The sequence below is a fragment of the Cibotium barometz genome, chromosome 43 (genome assembly GCF_041138505.1).
Source record: "Cibotium barometz isolate CiBa-2024 chromosome 43, ASM4113850v1, whole genome shotgun sequence".
NCBI lineage: Eukaryota > Viridiplantae > Streptophyta > Polypodiopsida > Cyatheales > Cibotiaceae > Cibotium > Cibotium barometz.
Genome location: NC_141088.1, coordinates 28615854 through 28637729, shown reverse-complemented (window position 1 = coordinate 28637729; position 21876 = coordinate 28615854).

The window sequence follows — 21876 nt, the reverse complement described above, 5'->3', positions numbered from 1 at the left end:
TTTAGTATTTCCTTTGGTCCTTAGTCCACTCTTCATCTTATGTGAGTATTTACTCATTTTTGGGGGGATTTTCTTTATTTCTTCTATTTATCTCATCCCTACATTTGGATGAATCTGATTGGCCCCTCAGAACCTTAATTTAATTTTTTTTACAAATCTGGACCCCTAGGATTATAATTGATTTCTAATGCACCTTCTGAAAATCTTTTTGAACTTCTGTTTTGGGAGAATTTATTTTAATAAGAAGAGATATTTTTCCATCCAAAAATATCTAAAATCTAAATAACCTCTCTCTAGTATATTTTCTCTCTCTAGGTAAAAATAGGTAGAAACAAGATCTTTTATATTTTTAAAGAGGGATTTGATTACAGGGAAAGATACTGGACATCTTGAGGGGCTGGGGAGGAATCTTACATTCTCTCCCACTTGAAAAACGCGAGATGTCCTCATCTCGCAAACTGGGGTAATCCCATAACAGTTCGGCTTCTTTCTCCTAGGTGGCATCTTCAAAAGGATAGAACTTCCATTTGACCAACAATTCTCTCAGAATTCTGTTCTTGAGAACCTTTTCTCGAACATTAAGGATTTCTTCAGGTTGGAGTTCCATCTGCCCTTGGGTTGAAGAAGTTAAGATTTCATCTCATCAAGCACATGATTCGGGCTTGGTATATACTTTTTAAGAAGGCTGACATGAAATACATTATGTACTTTAAGATAAGGAGGTAAAAGAAGCTCGTAGGCTAAGTCACCTACTTTCTTTGTGATCAGATATGGTCCACAATATCTGGGGGATAACTTCTTGTACTTCCCAAGAGATAGAGAACTTCTTTTGGGGCATACTTGAATGAAGACCATATCTGCTTCTTCGAATTTTCTGTCTGTCCTTTTCTTATCTGCATACTGCTTCTGTTGTCTATCCTGGGCAGCTTTTATATCTTTGTGAATTGACTGCATCTACTGCTCCATGTCAAGCATTTGTTTGGACATCTCGACCCTAATCAATGGTGGGTCGGACCAAGTTAATGGAGTTAAGCAATCTTGTCCATACAGAGCTTTGAAAGGGCTCATCCCAATACTTCGGTGATAAGAAGTATTGTAGGCGAATTCAACTAGGTGTGCAGATAGCTTAGCCACTTCTTGGGTTCTCTGTCGCCACAGCATGACCAAAGTATATCTTCAATTACTTGGTTCACCCTTTCAGTTTGACCATCGGTCCTAGGGTGGTAAGCTGTGCTGAGATCCAAGAAGGTTCCTATTGCTTTGAAAAATGCAGTCCAGAATCTTGACGTGAACTTGGGATCTCGATCACTTACTATTCTCCTGGGTAGGCCATGCAATCTGAAGATTTCCTTGAGGAACACTCTGGCCACATCCACATCCACTGCAGTGTAGGTCTCTTTTACTGGAATCAGATGGGCAACTTTGGTTACTCTATCAACTACCATGAAGATGGAGTTGTAACTTGATTGCACTGAGAAGGTAATCTAGAAATCCATACTGATACATTCCCACTTCATCTGGGGGATGTCTAATGGATGTAACTTCCCAGGCATTTTTACTCTCTCGGCCTTGACTTTCTGACAGGTCAGACTATTGAAGTACATGATTAAGTACATCCTTTTTTAGACCAGGCCAAAAGAAGCTTTTCTTCACAGACATGTAGGTTTTGATGAAACCTGGATGTCCTGCGATAAGGTTGTCATGGGCTTCATTCAGAATTTGACCCTTAGTTTCCTCATCATTGGGAATGCATAGCCTGCGATTATAATACATAATTTCATCATCCAGGCTGTACCCTTGAACTCGGTTCAACTCCTGTGGAGTTTTGCTTTCATGCATAAGTAGGGTAGCAATAGGGCCAAAGAATCTATCCTGCATGATCTTCTCTCTTGATTCAATAATCAAGGGATTTGACACAACAGTAATTGCAAGCAAGGAGGCTTTTCTGCTGATGAGGGCATCTGCTACCACATTTTCTTTGCCTGGGCGGTACTTGATTTCAAAATCAAATTCCTACAGGGTCTGCATCCACCTTCTTTGGCGCATGTTGAGATCCTTCTGAGTGAAGATCCACTTTAAGCTCTGATGATCTGTCATCAAAGTGAATCTTTGACCCAGTAGGTAATGTCCACAACTTCAGGGCATATACTACTGAAAGTAGTTCCAGGTCGTGTGGACAGCATAATTTCTCTCATGTGTTCTGAGTTTTTGGGATTCATAGGCCATTGCATGACCTTCCTGCATGAGTGCACCTCCCAGGGCAAAACCACTGGCATCAGTTACCAAGGCGGTCTTCAGCTTATCAAAAGCACTTTGGCACCTGGCATACCATTGAAACGGGATATTCTTCTTGAGAAGATTAGTTAGGGAGGAAGCTATGAGAGCATACTTTGGTATAAAAATTCTATACCACAGCCAGTCAATCCCAAGAATCCTCTGACTTCTTTCACTGTCTTTGGTTCAGGCCAATCTATGAGTGCTTGGACTTTTGTAGAATCTAGAGAAATTCCATCTTTGGATAATACCAAAAAGCCCAAGTATTCAACATGGTCGGCAGAGAAAGTGCATTTGCTCTTTTTTGCAAAGAGTTGGTGCTTCCTTAGAATGTTAAGAACTTTTCTGACATGAGCTTCATAGTCAGCTGCATTCTTTGAGTAAATCAGAATATCATCAAAGAAAACAAGAACAAAATCATCCAAGTATTCTCTGAGAATGTCCTACATTAAGCGATTGAATGTAGCTGGGGAATTTGTCAATCCAAATGGCATGACAGTGAATTCATAATGCCCATACCGAGTATTGATGGCTGTCTTCGGGATATCTTGCTCATTAATCCTGATCTGATAATACCCTGATTTGAGATCTATCTTTGTGAAGATTTGGGCTCCACTTAGCCTGTCCAAAAGCTCATCAATTTTGGGGATAGTATACTTATTCTTAACAGTCAGCTGATTGAGACCTCTGTAGTCCACAAAGAGTCTTAGCGTTCCATCTTTCTTTTTCTGAAAGAGAACTGGTGCACCCCAAGGTGAAACACTGGGTCTTACAAACCCTTGCTCTAATAGCTGTCTAAGATGTTTCTTGAGTTCGATGGCTTCAGGAACTGGCATTCTGTACGTGCGCAGGGCTATTGGGCTGAGCTCCAAGGATCAATTCTATCACATGATTTACTTCCCGAATTGGAGGCATCTCTAATAATTCTACTGGGAATAAATCATCATAACCACTTAACCATTCAGGTTCTTTAGCTTTTAACTTTGTGTCTATTGGATTCATTTTGACAACATAAATGAGCTGCTTCTTTCTAATTCCTTTTAGTAACTTAGAAGCCTTTACTAACTGCAGACTTGGGGATCATGAAATTTCGGTTCCTTGAACTTTATTTCCATGAAGGTCACGGAAGGAAATGGTTCCATTATGACAGTGAATGTCAGCTTGATTTATGTGGAGCCAATCCATTCCAAGGATCCTATCAAAAACTCTCAAAGGTATAACTCTGAACTGACAGTCAATTAAATTCCAATCTAGATTGAACTGAATACGATCTGTCTCAAGGTGAGTGAAAAGAATCTTCCCACTAGCCAATTCAACTTGCATAGGTTTCCTTGATTTCTTTTCTAAGACTAGCTTACGCAAGCATCCTGGAAAAATGAAAGAATGAGTACTGCCTGAATCAATCAAAAGCTTAAAAGGCTTACCCTGATACTCAGCTGGAGTATGGATGACGGAGAATTGGCGATTTGGCCCTTGGTTTTCAATTGCTGTGCATAAATCCGTCCTCTTTCCTCTTCCACTACTTCTGAGTTTTCAATTTTTGAAGTTCATTCAACATAATATTAACAAGTGAAAACATTATTTTCCAGATTTACTTTAAAAATTTAAGCAATTTTTGCTGCTGTTACGTAAATTTACAACAGCGCTCTGATACCAACTATGAGATCCCACTGCCCCCTCCGCACACCCCTCCGCACACCGGATTCCCGGTAGCTGGCAGAGCGGAAGCAGCTCCCTCATGCGCGGGGCAGGGTTTCCCACACGGGGCCTCACCCTCGAATGTCTGGGCGAGGTCAAGATACTGAACTAACCTTCATCTGATTAAATCAGATAGAAGGGAAACTATTACAGACTTAACTTAAAGGCATCAACACTTTTTTCCTAATTGAATCAAGCACAGCCGTTGATCTATTCATTAGAGAAGTCTTCAGGCTTTTATTTAACTACTTGAGTTTTAAGCGTATTCTTATTGATCAATTTTATTATTAAAACTCTTTCCAGCCTAACCCCATCCGGCCCATGGGTTAGCCACCGCCCAACCACTGGAATTGGTAGAACCAGACAAGTACTCACCCACCCATAATTGAATGCCTTTCTTAACTTTTGCTTTAGAATACAGATACGCACACACTCCTCTTTAAACTTTAACTTTTATAAAACAATCCATGGACAAATAATTATTGGTTACAAATGTCATAACTCAAAATTTCCATTCAATCCTTGTTTCTCACAAAACAGTATCACTCTGGACTCTTCGTTGAGACCAGCAGGTCAGCGCAACGAGATCTAGTAATAGATTACAATAATTTTCTCATCATCATACATATATATATCTTCCACGACATATGCATGGGTGTCCTAAGCACTGCGAGCCCGTGCATCGCCTGGTCAGAACCCTCCAGGATCCTCCTTAGGTGTCATGGCACTTCACTCAGGGACCGCTTCGTCATCGTACCGGAAGCACACCATTTTTCACCATACCCAGGCTGGTCAAGACATGGGTAGGTTTTTGCCGCGTGAGCCGTCCTTTGAACACTCCCCGCCAGCTATCAACCGAACTTCCCTTAGAAAAACACATATACCAAATGCTCCCTCCAGCATTATGGGATAAGACAGTCCTTTAAGAAAAAAGGGTTTCTATGCAAGTTTTCGGTTTTGATTTTCTTTTGAATACAATGAGTATATCTTAATTCCGTATCCTAAGACTTCTAGATCACATGTCTGGATTCCCAAGCAAAATTCCTTGAATTCTGTAATCTTAATCCTCAGATCAAAATCAAAGGTCTCAATTTAATTTCAGATTCGGTGGGTGATTTGATTGAATTTTCCTGAACATCATCTTTTCTTGAAACTGACAAAGGAGATTAAGTCGTGGTCATAGTCTGATTCAGGGTTCGAGTCTAGAAAGGTTCTCCCTGAACTATCTTTCTCGAAGGGTAATTTTTCAATTACTACTTTACTGAATTTCATTCATTGAGTATTTTGCTTAACTGAATTCAAAATTAAACACGTATTCCTATGAGGAATAAATTAATCATTTATCTAAAATTCTGACTTCGATAGATCTTTTGAATTTTCTCATTACCATCCTAGAGAATATGAAAAAGTAGAATTTTCCTTCACAGAGTATTTACTTATTCATTTACCAATATTCATGGGATTTAAACAAGGATTAAAGAGAACTCTCATTTTGATATATATAAAAATTTTGTATGCATCTATTTATGCATAAAATCCAACTTCTATGGAAATAACACTTTTATATAAAAGAACATCCTTTTATGCATCTATTTATGCATAAAAATCAATTTTGATGAAACTAACACTTTTATAAAAAAAAATCTTTTATGCATAAAATCCATTTTGATGAAAGTAACACTTTTATAATAAAAAAAATTCTTTTATGCATCTATTTATGCATAAAAATCAATATTGATGAAAGTAACACTTTTATAATTTAAAAAAATTTCTTTTTTGCATCTATTTATGCATAAAAATCAATATTGATGAAAGTAACACTTTTATAATAAAAAAATCTTTTATGCATAAAAATCAATATTGATGAAAGTAACACTTTTGTATAAAAAAATTTTTATGCATCTATTTATGCATAAAAATCAATATTGATGAAAGTAACACTTTTATAATTAAAAAAATTCTTTTATGCATCTATTTATACATAAAAATCAATATTGATGTAAGTAACACTTTTATAATAAAAAAATTATTTTATGCATCTATTTATGCATAAAAATCAATATTGATGAAAGTAACACTTTTATAATAATAAAAATTCTTTTATGCATCTATTTATGCATAAAAATCAATATTGATGAAAGTAACACTTTTATAATTAAAAAAAATCTTTTATGCATCTATTTATGCATAAAAATCAATATTGGTGAAAGTAACACTTTTATAATAAAAAAATATCCAGTATGCATCTTTCTATGCATATAATTTAAATCTAATGAAAATCACTCTTTTATAATGATAAAAAATAACCAATATGCATCTTTCTATGCATAGACTTTAATTTTAATGGAAATAACACTTTTATAATAAAAATATTTCTACTATGCATTTTTCTATGCCTAGAATGAAAATAACACTTTTAGAATACACAAACGGTGGGGATTACTCTTATTGAATAATAAAAGATAAAACTTATTTCACAAAATTTAAGAAAATTTTACCATAACCTCCTTTGTATGGCTGACCATTTTTCAAAATTTTCTATCCTTAAGTCACTTAAAAATTATCCCCAAATGGTTTCAAGCATTCTAAACTAATCAAATTCTACTTTTAAAAGAGAAATAATATGAAAAGTTTAATTCCAACAATTAGATCACTTATCTAGGATAAGAAAGGCTGAATTTAAGAATGAGAGAGGGGGAAAGCCTTTCCAACAAGGCATAGCATCATTTTACATTTCAAGAAAATAAAAATTAGAAAACCATAAAAAAAGAATAAAGAAAAAGTAGGATTTCTAGCTTACATGAATTTCTGAGAGCTTTCCTTTGGCTTGATGGTTTGAGGGATCTACTCTTGTTTGCAACAAGAGTGGCCACCAATTCTTTAGAAGAGGGAATGGTCAAAAACTAATGAATTATTAAGAAATTCACAGTTTTTGGCTCTGAGGAGGAGTAGAGTAACAATGCATAAAACACTATTAAGTTTCTACAAAGGGGGAGGCTTCTATTTATAGGAAAAAGTGAGCTTCTAACCAAGCAAACTGATTCTAGAATTTTCCAGATCAGTTTGGTCAATTTTTGACCATTTTTGGGTCAGTTTAGCTTACTTTTTGGAACTAGACTTGAATTAAGAGAGAGGAGAGATGAAATATCTCAATATTTGAGAATTTAAAACTCCACCACATGTGTGAAATATGCACCTCCTTCATGAGGGGGAATCCCCACTTTGAGGTGTCAAAAATTTATTTTTTAAGTATTTCATTTTTGGTCCTTAGTCCACTCTTCATCTTATGTGAGTATTTACTCATTTTTGGGGGGATTTTCTTTATTTCTTCTATTTATCTCCTCCCTACATTTGGATGAATCTGATTGGCCCCTCAGAACCTTAATTTAAATTTTTTTAAAAATCTGGACCCCTAGGATAAGGCCTTTTGAACAGATTATAATTGATTTCTAATGCACCTTCTGAAAATCTTTTTGAGCTTCTATTTCGGGGGAATTTATTTTAATAAGAAGAGATATTTTTCCATCCAAAAATATCTAAAATCTGAATAACCTCTCTCTATAACATTTTCTCTCTCTAGGCAAAAACAGGTAGAAACAAGATCTTTTATATTTCTGAAGAGGGATTTGATTACAGGGGAAGATACTGGAACTCTTGAGGGGCTGGGGAGGAATCTTACACTACCTCCACATGTTAGAGTTTATCTAGTCTTTAATATCAATAGATTGAAAGGGAAACTAGGAGGTGAGGATAACATAGTTACTCCTCAAGAACTCGTTGAAGTCGAAGAATTATCCTATGTTCCACATGAACCTGATAAGGTACTTGAATTCAGGGAAAAGAAACTTTGTACTTGACTAATCCCTAAGGTTAAAATTAGGTGGAAAGATAGGGAAATAGAGGATTCGACTTGGGAGTCGGTTGATATTGTTCAATGCAGTTCTTCTTCTTTTCATTGCAAGATTGCAATGTTTTGAGAGAGGGGAAGTATGTTATATACACATTATGTGTGCATATACAAGGAGGCTAACCCACATTAGGCTTGTGAGCATGGGAGCATGGGAACAAGCTCTAGTCGAGCATGGGTTAGGACTAACCTTAAGGATTAAGGTTAGAGTCAGGCATCCAAGGGTCACACATGGGGAATGGAGAGTCAAGAGTTACTTGAGGGCCCTCCTATATAACAGGGGCATGGGGCACACTCAAGGGGGACTTGGAGGCTTAGGCTATGGTCTCTTGATGTTATCTTGAGGCTAGGTTATGTTATGCTCTCTTGTGTAGAGGATCATAACTACTCACCTACCATTTCACACTTTACCATTTCACACTATAGCTACATGTTGATGGATTGGAGTTATACCTCTTGATGGTATGGGACATCAAGGTAAAGGTATGATGTACTTCATTATAATTCATGCGTCTCTTGGGCTCGGGGGTGGTCGGGTGGATGAGTTTATGCTTGATTTATGCATAACAATTATCTAGAGAGATCTTAGGGTTTTAACACTAAGCTATGGCATGCACGCTTTGGTCACTTGAACTTTGGCAGTTTGTTGCATTTTCATATGCATGACATGGTGTCTGAGCTGCCACATCTTTAAGCCCCTATCAAACATGTTTACGAGGGTTTTATTCGTGGGAAAATGTAGTGGGTATCATTTCCTAAAGATGGTTCAACTAGAGCTATCCAAAAATTGTAGCTTATATATAGTGATGTATGTGGTCTTATCAGGATAGCATCTATTGGGGGCTACCTCTATTTTGTCACATTCATTGATGATTATTCCAGACATACATGGGTATATCCATTGAAATAGAAATTAGAGATTTTTATGTGGTTTAAGTAATTTGTTGCTATGGTTGAAAATGTTTCTACATGATCAATTGGTACCCTGCATACTAATCGAGGGGGGGAGTATATATCTAAGGAGTTTCATGCATACATGGCTTATCATGGGATAAAACACCAATGTACTATGCCCTAACACCTTAGAAAAATGGTGTAGCTGAACACAAAAACACGTCTCTCATGGAGATTCATGGAGATGGCATTTTGTATGGTGAAAAGTCGAGTTATCTTATGGTTTCTGGGGCTAGTCATGTATGCAACATATATTTTGAACAGGTGTCCTACAAAGGCTTTGCATATAATCAACCTTTTGAAGCTTGGAATGGTAGACAGCCCTCTGTGGCTCACTTATGCATCTTTGGTTGTCTTGCTTATGTACTTATGCCTAAACAAATTCACAAAACAAGCTTGATGATAAGGCTGTTAAATGTATTTTTATGGGATCATAGCTCGAAAAGTAAAGGTTATCATCTCAATCATCATATTCTTGTAAGTAGAGATGTTGTATTTGTGGAAGATGCAATTTAGCCCTTGGTTTTGTATAAAAAAACAATAAAATGTACGTTCATATGATATATTCGACACTCTCCTTCCATTGTTCACTACAGCAATGTAAGACACATTGATGTAGAGCATTTGGATACTCAAAGGAATGTTAAAAATCAGTCCATACGGGTTAAAAATCAGCGTGTTTTTTAGCTCACAGATCAGCATATTGATAAGGCAAATGTGGATGATGCAATTGATGAGGAAAGAAAGAAAATCGAGGAGTTAAAAAAGATGCCAAAATGGCTGGTGCAAACACTATATGACAACAAATTGGCCACTCCTTTACCTAGCAAAACAGGTACAGGTTCTCATCACGTATCTCATGTCGACACGTACAGGTTCTCATCACGTATCTCATGTCGACACATGTCATGCTCTTATTACCAGTTTATGTAATGAAGAAGGACCTATCTCCTTTGATGAAGCAAAGGAATCACAATAATGGATGAGTGCTATGCAATATGAATATGATGCTTTACTTAAAAATGATACTTGGGAGTTGTCTGATTTGCCTCATGGTGGCAAGGCGGCCATTGGCAGTGTATCAAAAATAAAATCAAGCATGTTAGACCACAATGGAAGTATGCCATGAGAACCTAGTTTAAGAGGTCACATTAAGGAGCTAGCGTAGCAAATTAACAGGAGTTTAAAATTATTGAAAGTAATTCAATAATTTTAAAATTATTGAAAGTAATTCAATAATTTTAAAATTATTGAAAGTAATTCAAGAGTTAGCAAGGTGTCGAAGGTTAATCAAGGTCTACAACTGGCCTAAGTCAAGGAAAATTACCAAGTTTAATAAATAAACAGATGACCACAATGTGTCTATTCTAAGAACAAGCTAATCCCAAGAGCCTAAGGACACAAGAAATATCAGAGTCATAGGAGTCTTTTGCCTTTTTTGCCATGTTTACCACAAGGCCTTCTCCAGGAATCTACTAGCTCACCTTAGGCAAGGCTACCCCCTACCAACCCAGGGCATCGGTTTGGAGTGGAATACTCCTCTCTTACCAAGTGTCAATAGGGTGATAGGCCAACATGAAAGCACATAATAGACATACATTGCCATTTTTTGTAGGCCTTTTTTTTTATTTTTTATTTATCTCTTTGGATTTTCACTCCCAAATTATCATGCGTTCTTACATCCTTTTGACAAAGGGGTAGAAGCTATGTCTTAGAGGTCAACACCCACAGCCAGGTTGTTCAAGCATTAAGATGGTTTTAACCCTAGACCTAAGACAACCATATTCCAATGTTAATTAAAGACATCATGCATTCCCAAGAATTTCTAAAATAAGGTTAAACTCAATTAATGATTTACACTAACACCTCAGGCAACTTCAAAAACTAAGTAGTACTTGACAAATTCCATGTGGTCATGCATTATAATTCATGCAATTAATTGAACAGTAAAAATGAAAGAGAGTGGGCATGGAAGAATTACACCTGTATTTTGGAGATCTCCTTGATTCGATGAGAAATACCCGCAATTTGATGTAGATATCCATGTATGAACATTGTGGCAGTCCCAGGACTATGAAAGCGAACCCACCTCAAACTTTTCAATCTGTACAATTAACTAACAAGCACTATACCTCGAGAGGTACATCAATTGAAAAAAATAAGGACTCGTTTAAGGACACAAAACTAGAAACAACTTGAAAACACTAACCTACCTACCAGTCTCACCACACTAATACTGAGGATCAAGGTAAGAGGATGTTGTAGAGTCGTGGCTGTAGCCCTAAGGCTAAGCCTCTATCTGCATCATCCAAATAAATAAAATCAGCCTCGGTAGTGCCATGAGTCTCATCCGTCCATTCATCGTCGTCAGATATATCTTCTTCGTCCTCCCATCCACATAGACTCGTCAAGAATGTAACTATGCGAGGATAGTCATCCTGTGGAAAAGTAAAGACTTGGGCTATCGGGGATACGTCCTCTACGGAGTAGAGGTCAGTCGTGGTCAATAGGCGAATTAGCCATTCTAATTCCTCAACATTTCCCTCGCTGGCTAGTACATCTATATGACCCAATTCGGTTTTAATTACAAGATAGCACATGTGAAATATCTGAGAAAGGTACAGATGATACCTCTCACATCCATCCACATCCATCCCATATCATTCATTTACATCCTGATTCACATGACATCTCATCACATCTATTCACATCACATGCATCCATCCATTCATTCACATTTATCTAATTCACATCACATCTATCCATTCATTCATTCACATTTATCTGATTCACATCACATCTATCCATCCATTCATTCTTTTATAAAAATCAACTTCTGTGGGAATAAAACTTTTATATAAATCCTTTTATACATTAATTTATGCATAAATTTAATTTTAAGAAAAATAACACTTTCGAAATAAAAATAATTTCTATATGCATCTTTCTATGCATAAAATAAAATTTAATGACAATAACTCTTTTGAAAATAAATTCCTTTATGCATCTTTCTATGCATAAAATCAAAATTGATGAGAATAACTCTTTTGAAATAAAAATAAATTCCTTTATGCATCTTTCTATGCATAAAATCAAAATCAATGAGAATAACTCTTTTGAAATGAAAATAAATTCCTTTATGCATTTTTCTATGCATAAAATCAAAATCGATGAGAATAACTCTTTTGAAATAAAAATAAATTCCTTTATGCATCTTTCTATGCATAAAATCAAAATTAAATGAAAACAACACTTTTATAATAAAAAGAATTTCCAATATGCATCTTTCTATGCATAGAAATTAATTCTAATGAAAATCACACTTTTATAATGATAAAAATATCTAATATGCATCTTTCTATGCATAGAAATTAATTCTAATGAAAATAACGCTTTTACAATAAAAATATTTTCAATATGCATCTTTCTATGCATAGAAATTAATTCTAATGAAAATCACACTTTTATAATAAAAAATATCCAATATGCATCTTTCTATGCATAGAAATTAATTCTAATGAAAATAACGCTTTTACAATAAAAATATTTCTAATATGCATCTTTCTATGCATAGAATGAAAATAACACTTTTAGAATACACAAACGAAGGGGATTACTCTTTTTGAATAACATAAAGATAAAACTTATTTCTACAAAATTTCAGAAAATTTTGCCATAACCTCCTTTGTATGACCATTTTTTAATTTTTGCATTCTAATTCTACTTAGAATTTAACTCAATATGAAATTAGCACTCTAATTTAATAAATTCTCATTTTTTTAAGAGAGAACAATACGAAAAGTTTAACTCTAGTTAATTGATTACACATCTTGGATAAAGAAGGGCTGAATTCAATGAAGAGAAGGGGGAAGCCTTTCCATCAAGGCATAACATCCAATTTTAATTTAAAAGAAGCAAGAAATCATAAAACCATAGAATAGAATTAGAAAAAAAATAGAATTTCTAACTTACATGGAGTTTTGTGAGCTATCATTTGTTGAGCTATCATTTGGCTTGATGGATTGAGGGTTCTACTCTTGCTTGGATCAAGAGTGGCCACCAATTCTTTGTAGAGGAAATAGTCAAAAACAAGTGAATTATCAAAGAATTCAATGTTTTTGGCTCTGGGGAGGAGTAGAGTAACAGACTATTAAGCTTTTACAAAGGGGGAGGCTTCTATTTATAGGAAAAAGTGAGCCTCTAACCAAGCAAACTGATTCTAGAATTTTCCAGATCAATTTGGTCACTTTTTAACCATTTTTAGGTCAGTTTAGCTTACTTTTTGGTTCTAGTTGAAACAGGAAAGAGGAGAGATGAAATATCTCATTATTTGAGAGTTTAAAACCCCACCACACATGTGAAATAGGTACCTCCTTCATGAGGGGAATTCCCCCACACTGAGGTGTCAAAAATGCATCAGTTCCTCTAAATATCTCTTCTTTTTTAACTAATAACCTTGTCCTTAGTCAACTCTTCATCTTATGTGAGTATTTACTCATTTTTTGGAGGATTTTCTTTATTTCTTCAATTTATCTCCTCCCTACATTTGGATTAATCTAATTAGCCCCTCAGAACCTTAATCTAAAATTTTCAAAAAATCTGGACCCTTAAGGCTAAGGCCTTTTGAACAGATTATAATTTATTTCTAATGCACCTTCTGAATTTCTTTTTGAACTTCTGTTTTGGGAAAATTTATTTTAATACGAAGAGATATTTTTCCATTTAAAAATATCTAAAAATTGAATAATCTCTCTCTAGAATATTTTCTCTCTCTAAGCCAAAATAGGTAGAAACAAGAGCTGTTAATATTCTGACAAGGGGAATGATTACAGGGGCAGAGATTGGACATCTTGAGGGACTGGGGGAGGAATCTTACATCCTACGCCACTTAAAAAACGTGAGATGTCCTCATCTCACAGGTGGAGTATAATCTCTTTCATCTTCTTCTTCGTCTTCAATCACTTCCAGCATTACTGCCTTGGAAGTGGACGGCCGATTCGGGAACAACTCTCTTTAACTTTCCCTATTCTAAGGCAGAGGTCTTGCATTACTTTGGATTGAAACTGCGGGTTGGTTAGAGGGTCTACCTCTGGGATTTCCCTAAATTTGGCGTATAGAAACCTGATTACTCTGGAAGGAAGGAGCTGGAGTCTAGAATCTTGATCCCTGGTTTTTCAGCCCCGAAAACCTTGATCCAAAAGGAGTTGGGCAATCCATACTGCGATGTCCAAATCCTTGACAGTTATAGCATTTCACTCCCTTGTTCAAGGGTGGAACTTCTGAAGTTTATTCCAGGGGGGGATTGAGTTTCGAGAAAAGGACATTTCTTCCATTCTAGAACTTCCCCTATCCTGGGATTGACCTTGATATCTCTTAGGCGGTGGAAGGTTGGAATCACCTTCTAAAACTAAAAATCTTTTGAAAGGTGATGGTGCTGGCTTTGGTGGGACCTTGACATCAAAGGCCTTGGAGAAATCCTTTGCCATCCGCACTGCTTCGGCCATGCAAACTGGCTTGGCGTTCTTCACCAAAATATTCAAAGGTTCGTTCAGTCTCCGAATGAACCTGGCCATCAGCTATTCTTCTTCAATCAACGGTGGCGAGTATTTGAGGAGAAGAGCAAATGCTTGGTGATATACTTCAATAGTTCTGCTCCCCTAGGTTAGCTCTAAGAATTCGTTCATCTTTGTTTCCAAAAAATCGGGAGGACAGAACCTCGTCCTTAGGTAAATTTTGAGATCATTCCATGTCTGGGTAAACCGATCCAGACGGTTTGTCTCGCAGTGGTTTCTCCATGCCACTCTGGTTGTTTCTACAATCTTCAGCCTTGCAAGCCTTTACAATTAAGTGGACTTTAATTTGGAAGTTTGAAGGTGATGGTTTAATTGCAAGATAAGACTGTTAAGGATGTGATCGTAGATGGTGTATCAGGTGTCAACATTCTATCTCATGCCACCTGTCTCGATGGAAGTCGAGAATCACAAGGCTTGAATTGGCTCTGTTTTTAGACAAGGTGGAATGGAGGGTGAAACCACTTGATCTAGTTTGGGGTTTAAATATCTAGGTCATTGGATATGAGTATTTGTGGTTTTTTGAAGATTGAGAAAATCATTAAATGTGAGTTTCCACTATGATTTAAGGTTTTTTAAAGATGGAGGAAATCACTCAAGCACACCCAATACTGCTAGGAGAGGACCTTGGTTGTGAACATGCTAGGAGAGGACCTTGGCTATGAGCATGCCCAATGCTACTAGGAGAGGACCTTGGGTGTGAACATGCTAAGATCTAGCATAATCATGCTACCGATCAAATCACTATTTAGATCTGGAAGAAGAAGAAGAAAGTAGGAGCCACATCCACTTCAATAGTCAGTGGTCTTCCATCCGCTGTGTATGGAAGGGTCATTTTGAAACAATATGTGGATATGGTATCCTTGTTTGAGATCAATGTGTGGACCGAATCGTTTGGTGGATGAAGCCCATCCCAAAAGATATTAAAGCTTTGGGTAGCCACAAAGAAGGCTCAGAGAAGGACATGAAGCATATCAAGTACGTCCAAGGAGGATGAGCTAGAAGATATGAACGTGAGTGATGGAGTCAAAGATGATTCCTTGATTTGGCTTTGAAGAGAAGTCGTATGATCTACTCAAGTCTTATGTTGATATGTTTGCATGGAATTATACATATATGAAGGGTATTGATCCCTAGTTAGCAGAGATATGCTACAAATGAATCCAAATTATGCCAAACAAGTTAAAGAAGAAATAGATAAGCTATTAAAAGTAGGGTTTATCTGCCCAATAGATAAGGTAGGTTGGTTATGTCCATTGTGTTGATAGTCCCTAAGAAAAATGAAAAATTAAGGGTCTGTGGATTACTGTCATAGATCCATTGTGTTGATAGTCCCTAAGAAAAATGAAAAATTAAGGGCCTGTGGATTACTGTCATAGGTCCATTTCCATTACCCTTTACAGATTCCATGATGGTGGATGCCTCTATAGCACATGTCTAACCCCATTACCCTTTATCTACCCAATAGATAAGGCAAGTTGATTATCTCACATTGTGTGATAGTGTTGTATGCACATTATGTGTGCATATACTAGGAGGCTAACCCACATTAGGCTTGTGAGCATGGGAGCATGGGAACAAGCTCTAGCAAAGCATGGGTTAGAACTAACCTTAAGGGTTAAGGTTAGGGTCAAGCATCCAAGGGTCACACATGGGAAATGGAGAGTCAAGAGTCACTTAAGGGCCCCCTATATAATAGGGGCATGGGGCACAGTCAAGGGAGGCTAAGACTATGTTAGCTTGAGGTTAGGTTATGTTATGCAATCTTGTGTAGAGGATCATAACTACTCACCTACCATTTCACACTATAGCTACATGCTATTGGATTGGAGTTATACCTCTTGATGGTATGGGACATCAAGGTAGAGGTATGATATATTTCATTATATTTCATGTGTGCATCCCCCCTTGGGCTCGGGGGTGGTCGAGTGGATGAGTTTATGTCTGATTTATGCATGTTTATGCATAACAATTATCTAGAGAGATCTTAGGGTTTTAACAGTGGTATCATAGCAATCTCTAGTTCAATGTTGTTGATTCTTCCTTCTTATTATACAATTTTTGGTTTTTTTGAAGTAAATTTTAATATTTACTAATAAAAATGTTATTTTGTTGATTTGTGTTGATGATTTGCACATGGATCATCGATATGGCGATTGGAATGCATGTTACTACTATTCAATGGACGAAACGATGTTGCGGGGAAATTCCGTGAGTTTAATGCTATTTTTTCTATTTTTTATGATTTAAAATAAGCATTAATAAAAATTTTTATAAAAATATCACATATTTTATTATGGATGTTTTTGGTAATTTCCTAAATTTCTAGAATTTTTAGGAATTTTTTCCTAATTTTTTAGAAATTTTTTGAGCATTTTTATGGTTAAAATGTATTTTTAATATATTTTTGCGGGTTTTTCCGCGGATATGCGATCAAATTTCCGTCGATTTTCTGCTGAAATTCAGTAGGGGACAGCATGTTGATGCATGAAATGCTCTCCCGTGTGCGTGGGACCCTCTCCGCCTCTCAAATCTGATTTTTCTCGTCTATTTTCCTCCCGCTCATGTGAACTCCTTTTAAAAGGGATTTTTAAAAATTGATTAAGCTTTATTCATAATTAATTGATAATTATGATTAGGAGTGGTTTAATTAAATCAAAATACTAATCAAGTTTTAATCCTCCTCTCTGATTTACAGAGAAGGAGGGGGAGGAGAGAGAATGGAATGAAGAAGAAGGAGAGGATAGAGGGGAGAAGGGAGAGAACTCCATCTCTCCCTCTCTTGGTTTTTGGCGCACGCAGGGGGGGCGGGGGGGGCGATTTCCCCGCCCCCCCTCCCCCCCCCAAAAAAAAAATTACATAAGCTTTTACTAAGCTTATTAAAGTTGTTTTTTTTATTTTTTTAAATGAGTTTTTGTTGGAATTAGGGTTGCAGGAATGCACACACAACTTCAAGAAGATGAGGAAGCTTGAGCACAACACAGTAGTGTATTATGAGTGCCAAAAATGAAAGATAACAAGCCCTAGAAGATAATGGGCGTATATACAATGCACGGGGGAAAAAACCTCCTAGTGAGGGAAAAAGTGCCCCGGCGGTCCTAAGTGTGTTCACACACATCACTACTATAATATGGTAACAAATCCCCCCTGGAGTGATGCGGTGAACAAGAGCTAGCACTCATGTATAGGGAAGTGTCTAGCTATGTGGACGAATCCACAAAAGGGAGTAAGCCCAAAGCTTTGCGAAAAGCTTCGAACTTCTCACGAGGCAGAGCCTTTGTGAAAAGGTCTGCAAGGTTATCCTGTGTTGGCACATAAGCCAAACTGATCTCTCCTGCAGAGAGTCTCTCCCTGACATAATGGTAGTGCACCTCAATGTGCTTCGTACGAGCATGGAACACTGGGTTCCGCGCAACTGCCAATGCGCTCTGACTGTCAGTGAAGATGGTGGTGGCAGATGGCTGCCCAACACCCAAATCAGCCATAAGGCGTCTGAGCCACACACACTCAACCGTAGCTGTGAAAGCTGCCCTGTACTCAGCTTCACAACTAGAAGTGGCCACAGTAGGCTGCTTCTTGCTCAACCATGATATGCATGAGCTTCCAAGCATGAAGCAAAAACCACTCGTGGACACGCGTGTGTCATAACAACCAGCCCAGTCAGAATCTGAAAAAGCATGTAAATCTGGCGGCAATGATCCCCCCTTGGGATAAAACAACCCAAGATGCCGAGTACCACTCAAATAGCGAAAGATACGCTTCACTGCCTGCCAATGCTTAATGCCTGGGCTATGCATAAATCTGCTCACCTGTGAGACTGCAAACTGAATGTCTGGCCTCGTAATGCATACATAAATGAGGCAACCAACAGCTGTCTGATAGAGTGTGACATCAAAGTGATCTCCAGCATCATGAAGACTCAACTTCAAACCTGTCTCCATTGGAGTAGCAATAGGCTTGCAGTCTTCAAGGCCAAATCTCCGCAACAATGTTTCAATATACTTTGTCTGACACAAAGCAATACCTCCATCACACTGCTTAAATTGCACCCCTAAATAATGATGCAAATGCCCCAAATCTGACATCTCAAAAGAGGCATTCAAATCAGCCTTAAAATCAGCAATATGACTCTCATTTGGTCCTGTGAGCAGCATGTCATCGACATAGAGAGCAATGATTAGATGTACACCATCCACACGTTTAACATACAAAGTGCTTTCTGTTGGACTATTTTGAAACCCATGTGCAGTCAAATATGCATGTATTTTTTCATACCAAGCTCGTGGAGCTTGCTTTAAACCATATAAAGCCTTTTTTAACCTGCACACTTTGTTTTCCTGCCCTCTTTGAACAAAACCACGAGGCTGCGATACATACACCTCCTCATGCAAATCTCCATTTAAGAACGCAGTCTTTATGTCCAGCTGATGTACATTCCAACCATTATGAGCTGCTAATGCACAGATGCTACGAACAGTGGTCATACGACATGTGGGAGCAAAAGTCTCATCAAAATCAATGCCCTTCTCTTGAGCATAACCTTTTGCAACAAGCCTAGCCTTATGGCGATCCACTGTGCCATCAGGCTTACGCTTCAATTTGTATACCCACTTAGTGCCAATGGCCTTCTTGCCAGGGGGCAAGTAACATAAAGACCATGTACCATTCTTCATAATAGCATCGTATTCTGCTTGCATAGCAGCCATCCAATTTTCTGAATTTTGTGCCTCATCAAATGAAACAGGCTCACTTTCATCGCACATACTAGAAACAGCCAATGCATAACAATCTGACGCATAAGAGGCACCATGAGAGCCAGAACGAGTGCGACTAGACAAAGGGGCATCCAACTTGCTATCACGCAAAGTCTGCACCAGCCATCTAGGCATATTCCTAGAGCCCTCAATCTCTTGTCTCTCATCCTCAAGTGCATCATGCACATCTGCATCAGATATAGGCTGATCTGTGCCATCATTTAAAACCTGCATAGGCTGAAAAACTGCCTCATGAGGTATTGCACTTGACTGTGCACCACTGAAAAGAGGCAACAATGTATCATAGACATCACGTGAGCTGATATCTGTCTCCTTAGTACATGAAACCAAGGGCTGAACTGCATCTTCCACAAATACAACATCACGGCTAACCAAAATGCGCTTTGTCTGTGGATGATACAAACGATAGCCTTTGCTCTCAGCACTATATCCAACAAAAATACATTTGACAGCTTTGTCATCCAATTTTCTGCGATGTTGCACAGGCACTAATGCATATGCCAGGCAACCAAAAACACGTAAATGGCCAACAGATGGCTTGCGGCCATGCCAAGCCTCATATGGAGTGACAACCTGTAATGCTTTGGTGGGACACCTGTTTAGTACATAAGTGGCACACATGACAGCCTCAAGCCAAAAACCATGTGGTAGACTTTGACTCTTAACCATACATCTTGCCATTTCCATGAGAGACCTGTTTTTTCTCTCAGCCACACCATTTTGCTGTGGTGTATACGGCACTGTACATTGGTGTTTTATCCCACGCTCAGCCAGAAATGCATTAAATTCTGAAGACATATACTCCCCCCCTCGATCTGAACGGAGGGTGCCCATCTTACTTTCTGACACATTTTCAGCCATAACCAAAAACTGTTTGAAGCACAAAAACACTTCGGACTTTGCCTTCAAAGGATATACCCATGCATGCCTGGTAAAATCATCAATGAAAGTCACGAAGTAAAGGTAGTTTCCAAATGATGGAGTTTGCATGGGACCACAAACATCACTGTGAACAAGCTGCAATCTGCGTTCAGCTCTCACTGATCCATCTTTGGGAAAGGAAGCACGCTGCATTTTACCCAATATGCAGCCCTCACAAACATGCTTGACAGGTGCCTCAAGCTTAGGCAAAGAAGACACCATTTCAGATTTCTGCAGGCGCAGCAAACTTGCAAAATTCAGATGACCAAAACGTGCATGCCACAGTTTTGCATTTGAAATAGCCTGCGTATCCATAATAGCACATGCTGAATCCTCTACACATTTGCCATCCATATTGAGCTTATACAGCCCTCGACATAGTGAACCAGATGCTACAATGATGTCACCACAAGAGAGATCATGAACAGTACATCTGTCATCCACAAATTTTATAACCAAACCTGTTTTGGCAAATGCGGAGACTGACAGCAGATTCTTTTTGATCCCTGGCACATACAATGCATCAAAAAGTGTAAAGGTGTTGCCATTTGCAACATTCAGCACAATCTGTCCAACTCCTTTAACGGGATAAGAGGAGTTATTGGCACAAGTGACAGTATTCCCTGTGGGAGCAGACTCAAGGAAAGTGAATAAACTGCGCTGCGAGGTGATATGCTTAGTGGCACCACTGTCAAAGTACCATACATCTGAATCTACTGCAGACATACATGTGTCATGCAAAGATGGGTCATAACTGCACTGCGCATTGAATGCCCATTCTGTATCTAGCACAACATTAGCAGATTCATTGTTAGAAGGAGAGGCATCTGCAACAACAGCCATACCAGCCTCTTTCTTCTTAGCCTCTTTCGCAGCCAGCTTAGGACACGCTTTGATGACATGATCATTTCCCTTACAGTACTTGCAAAATGTCTTCTGTTTGTCACCCTTCTTCTCATCTTTGTCTTCCTTCTTTGGTTGCGCAGCATTTGCAGATTTCTGCTTACTAGAAGAAAAGCCTGCTTTACCTTTCCCGCTTCTCTGATTAGCAACGAAAGCTTGATCTGCGACACGCATAATATTCCTGTTTTGCCTTGACTGGTCTTCTTGCAGCAAAACAGAAACTAACTCCTCAAATGATAAGGCATTGGGATTGCCTTTCATCATCAAGCGAAGAGTGGAAGCAAAACCCTGATAAGAATCTGGTAGACCATTCAAAACAGTCTGCACAAGAGAACTGTCTGACAGGATTTCATCTGCAGAAATGAGCTGCTCTTTGAAATCCTTGATCTTTGTCAAAAAGCTATCCATAGAATCACCTTCGTTCATATGCTCACTCTCCAACTGTTTTCGGAGGTAAGCAACACGAGCCTCATTTCTTGCCTGATACAATGTGGCAAGTACATCCCAAGCATCCTTAGAAGTCCTGCAAGAGCGAATATGTGGGATAATGGTACGTTTGACAGACAGCGCAATCAAGGCATGAGCCTGCGCATCTCTACCATCCCAACGAATCTGCTCTGCTGAAAGTGGTGGTTCTCGAACAGCTGCTACAGCACTTGTGCCTGCACCATCATCAACAGTACCTGTTTCTGATGTGTTTGCAGCATTCCCAGCCACAATAGGACGTGCATCAATACCCTGCACAATGTTCCATAACCCCTTTGCTACCAATACATGTCGCATCATATATGCCCACAATGGATAGTTGGTGCCATCCAACTTATCCTCAGCAGCCAACATGCGGAATACATCATTGTTGTCAGCCATGGCCAAT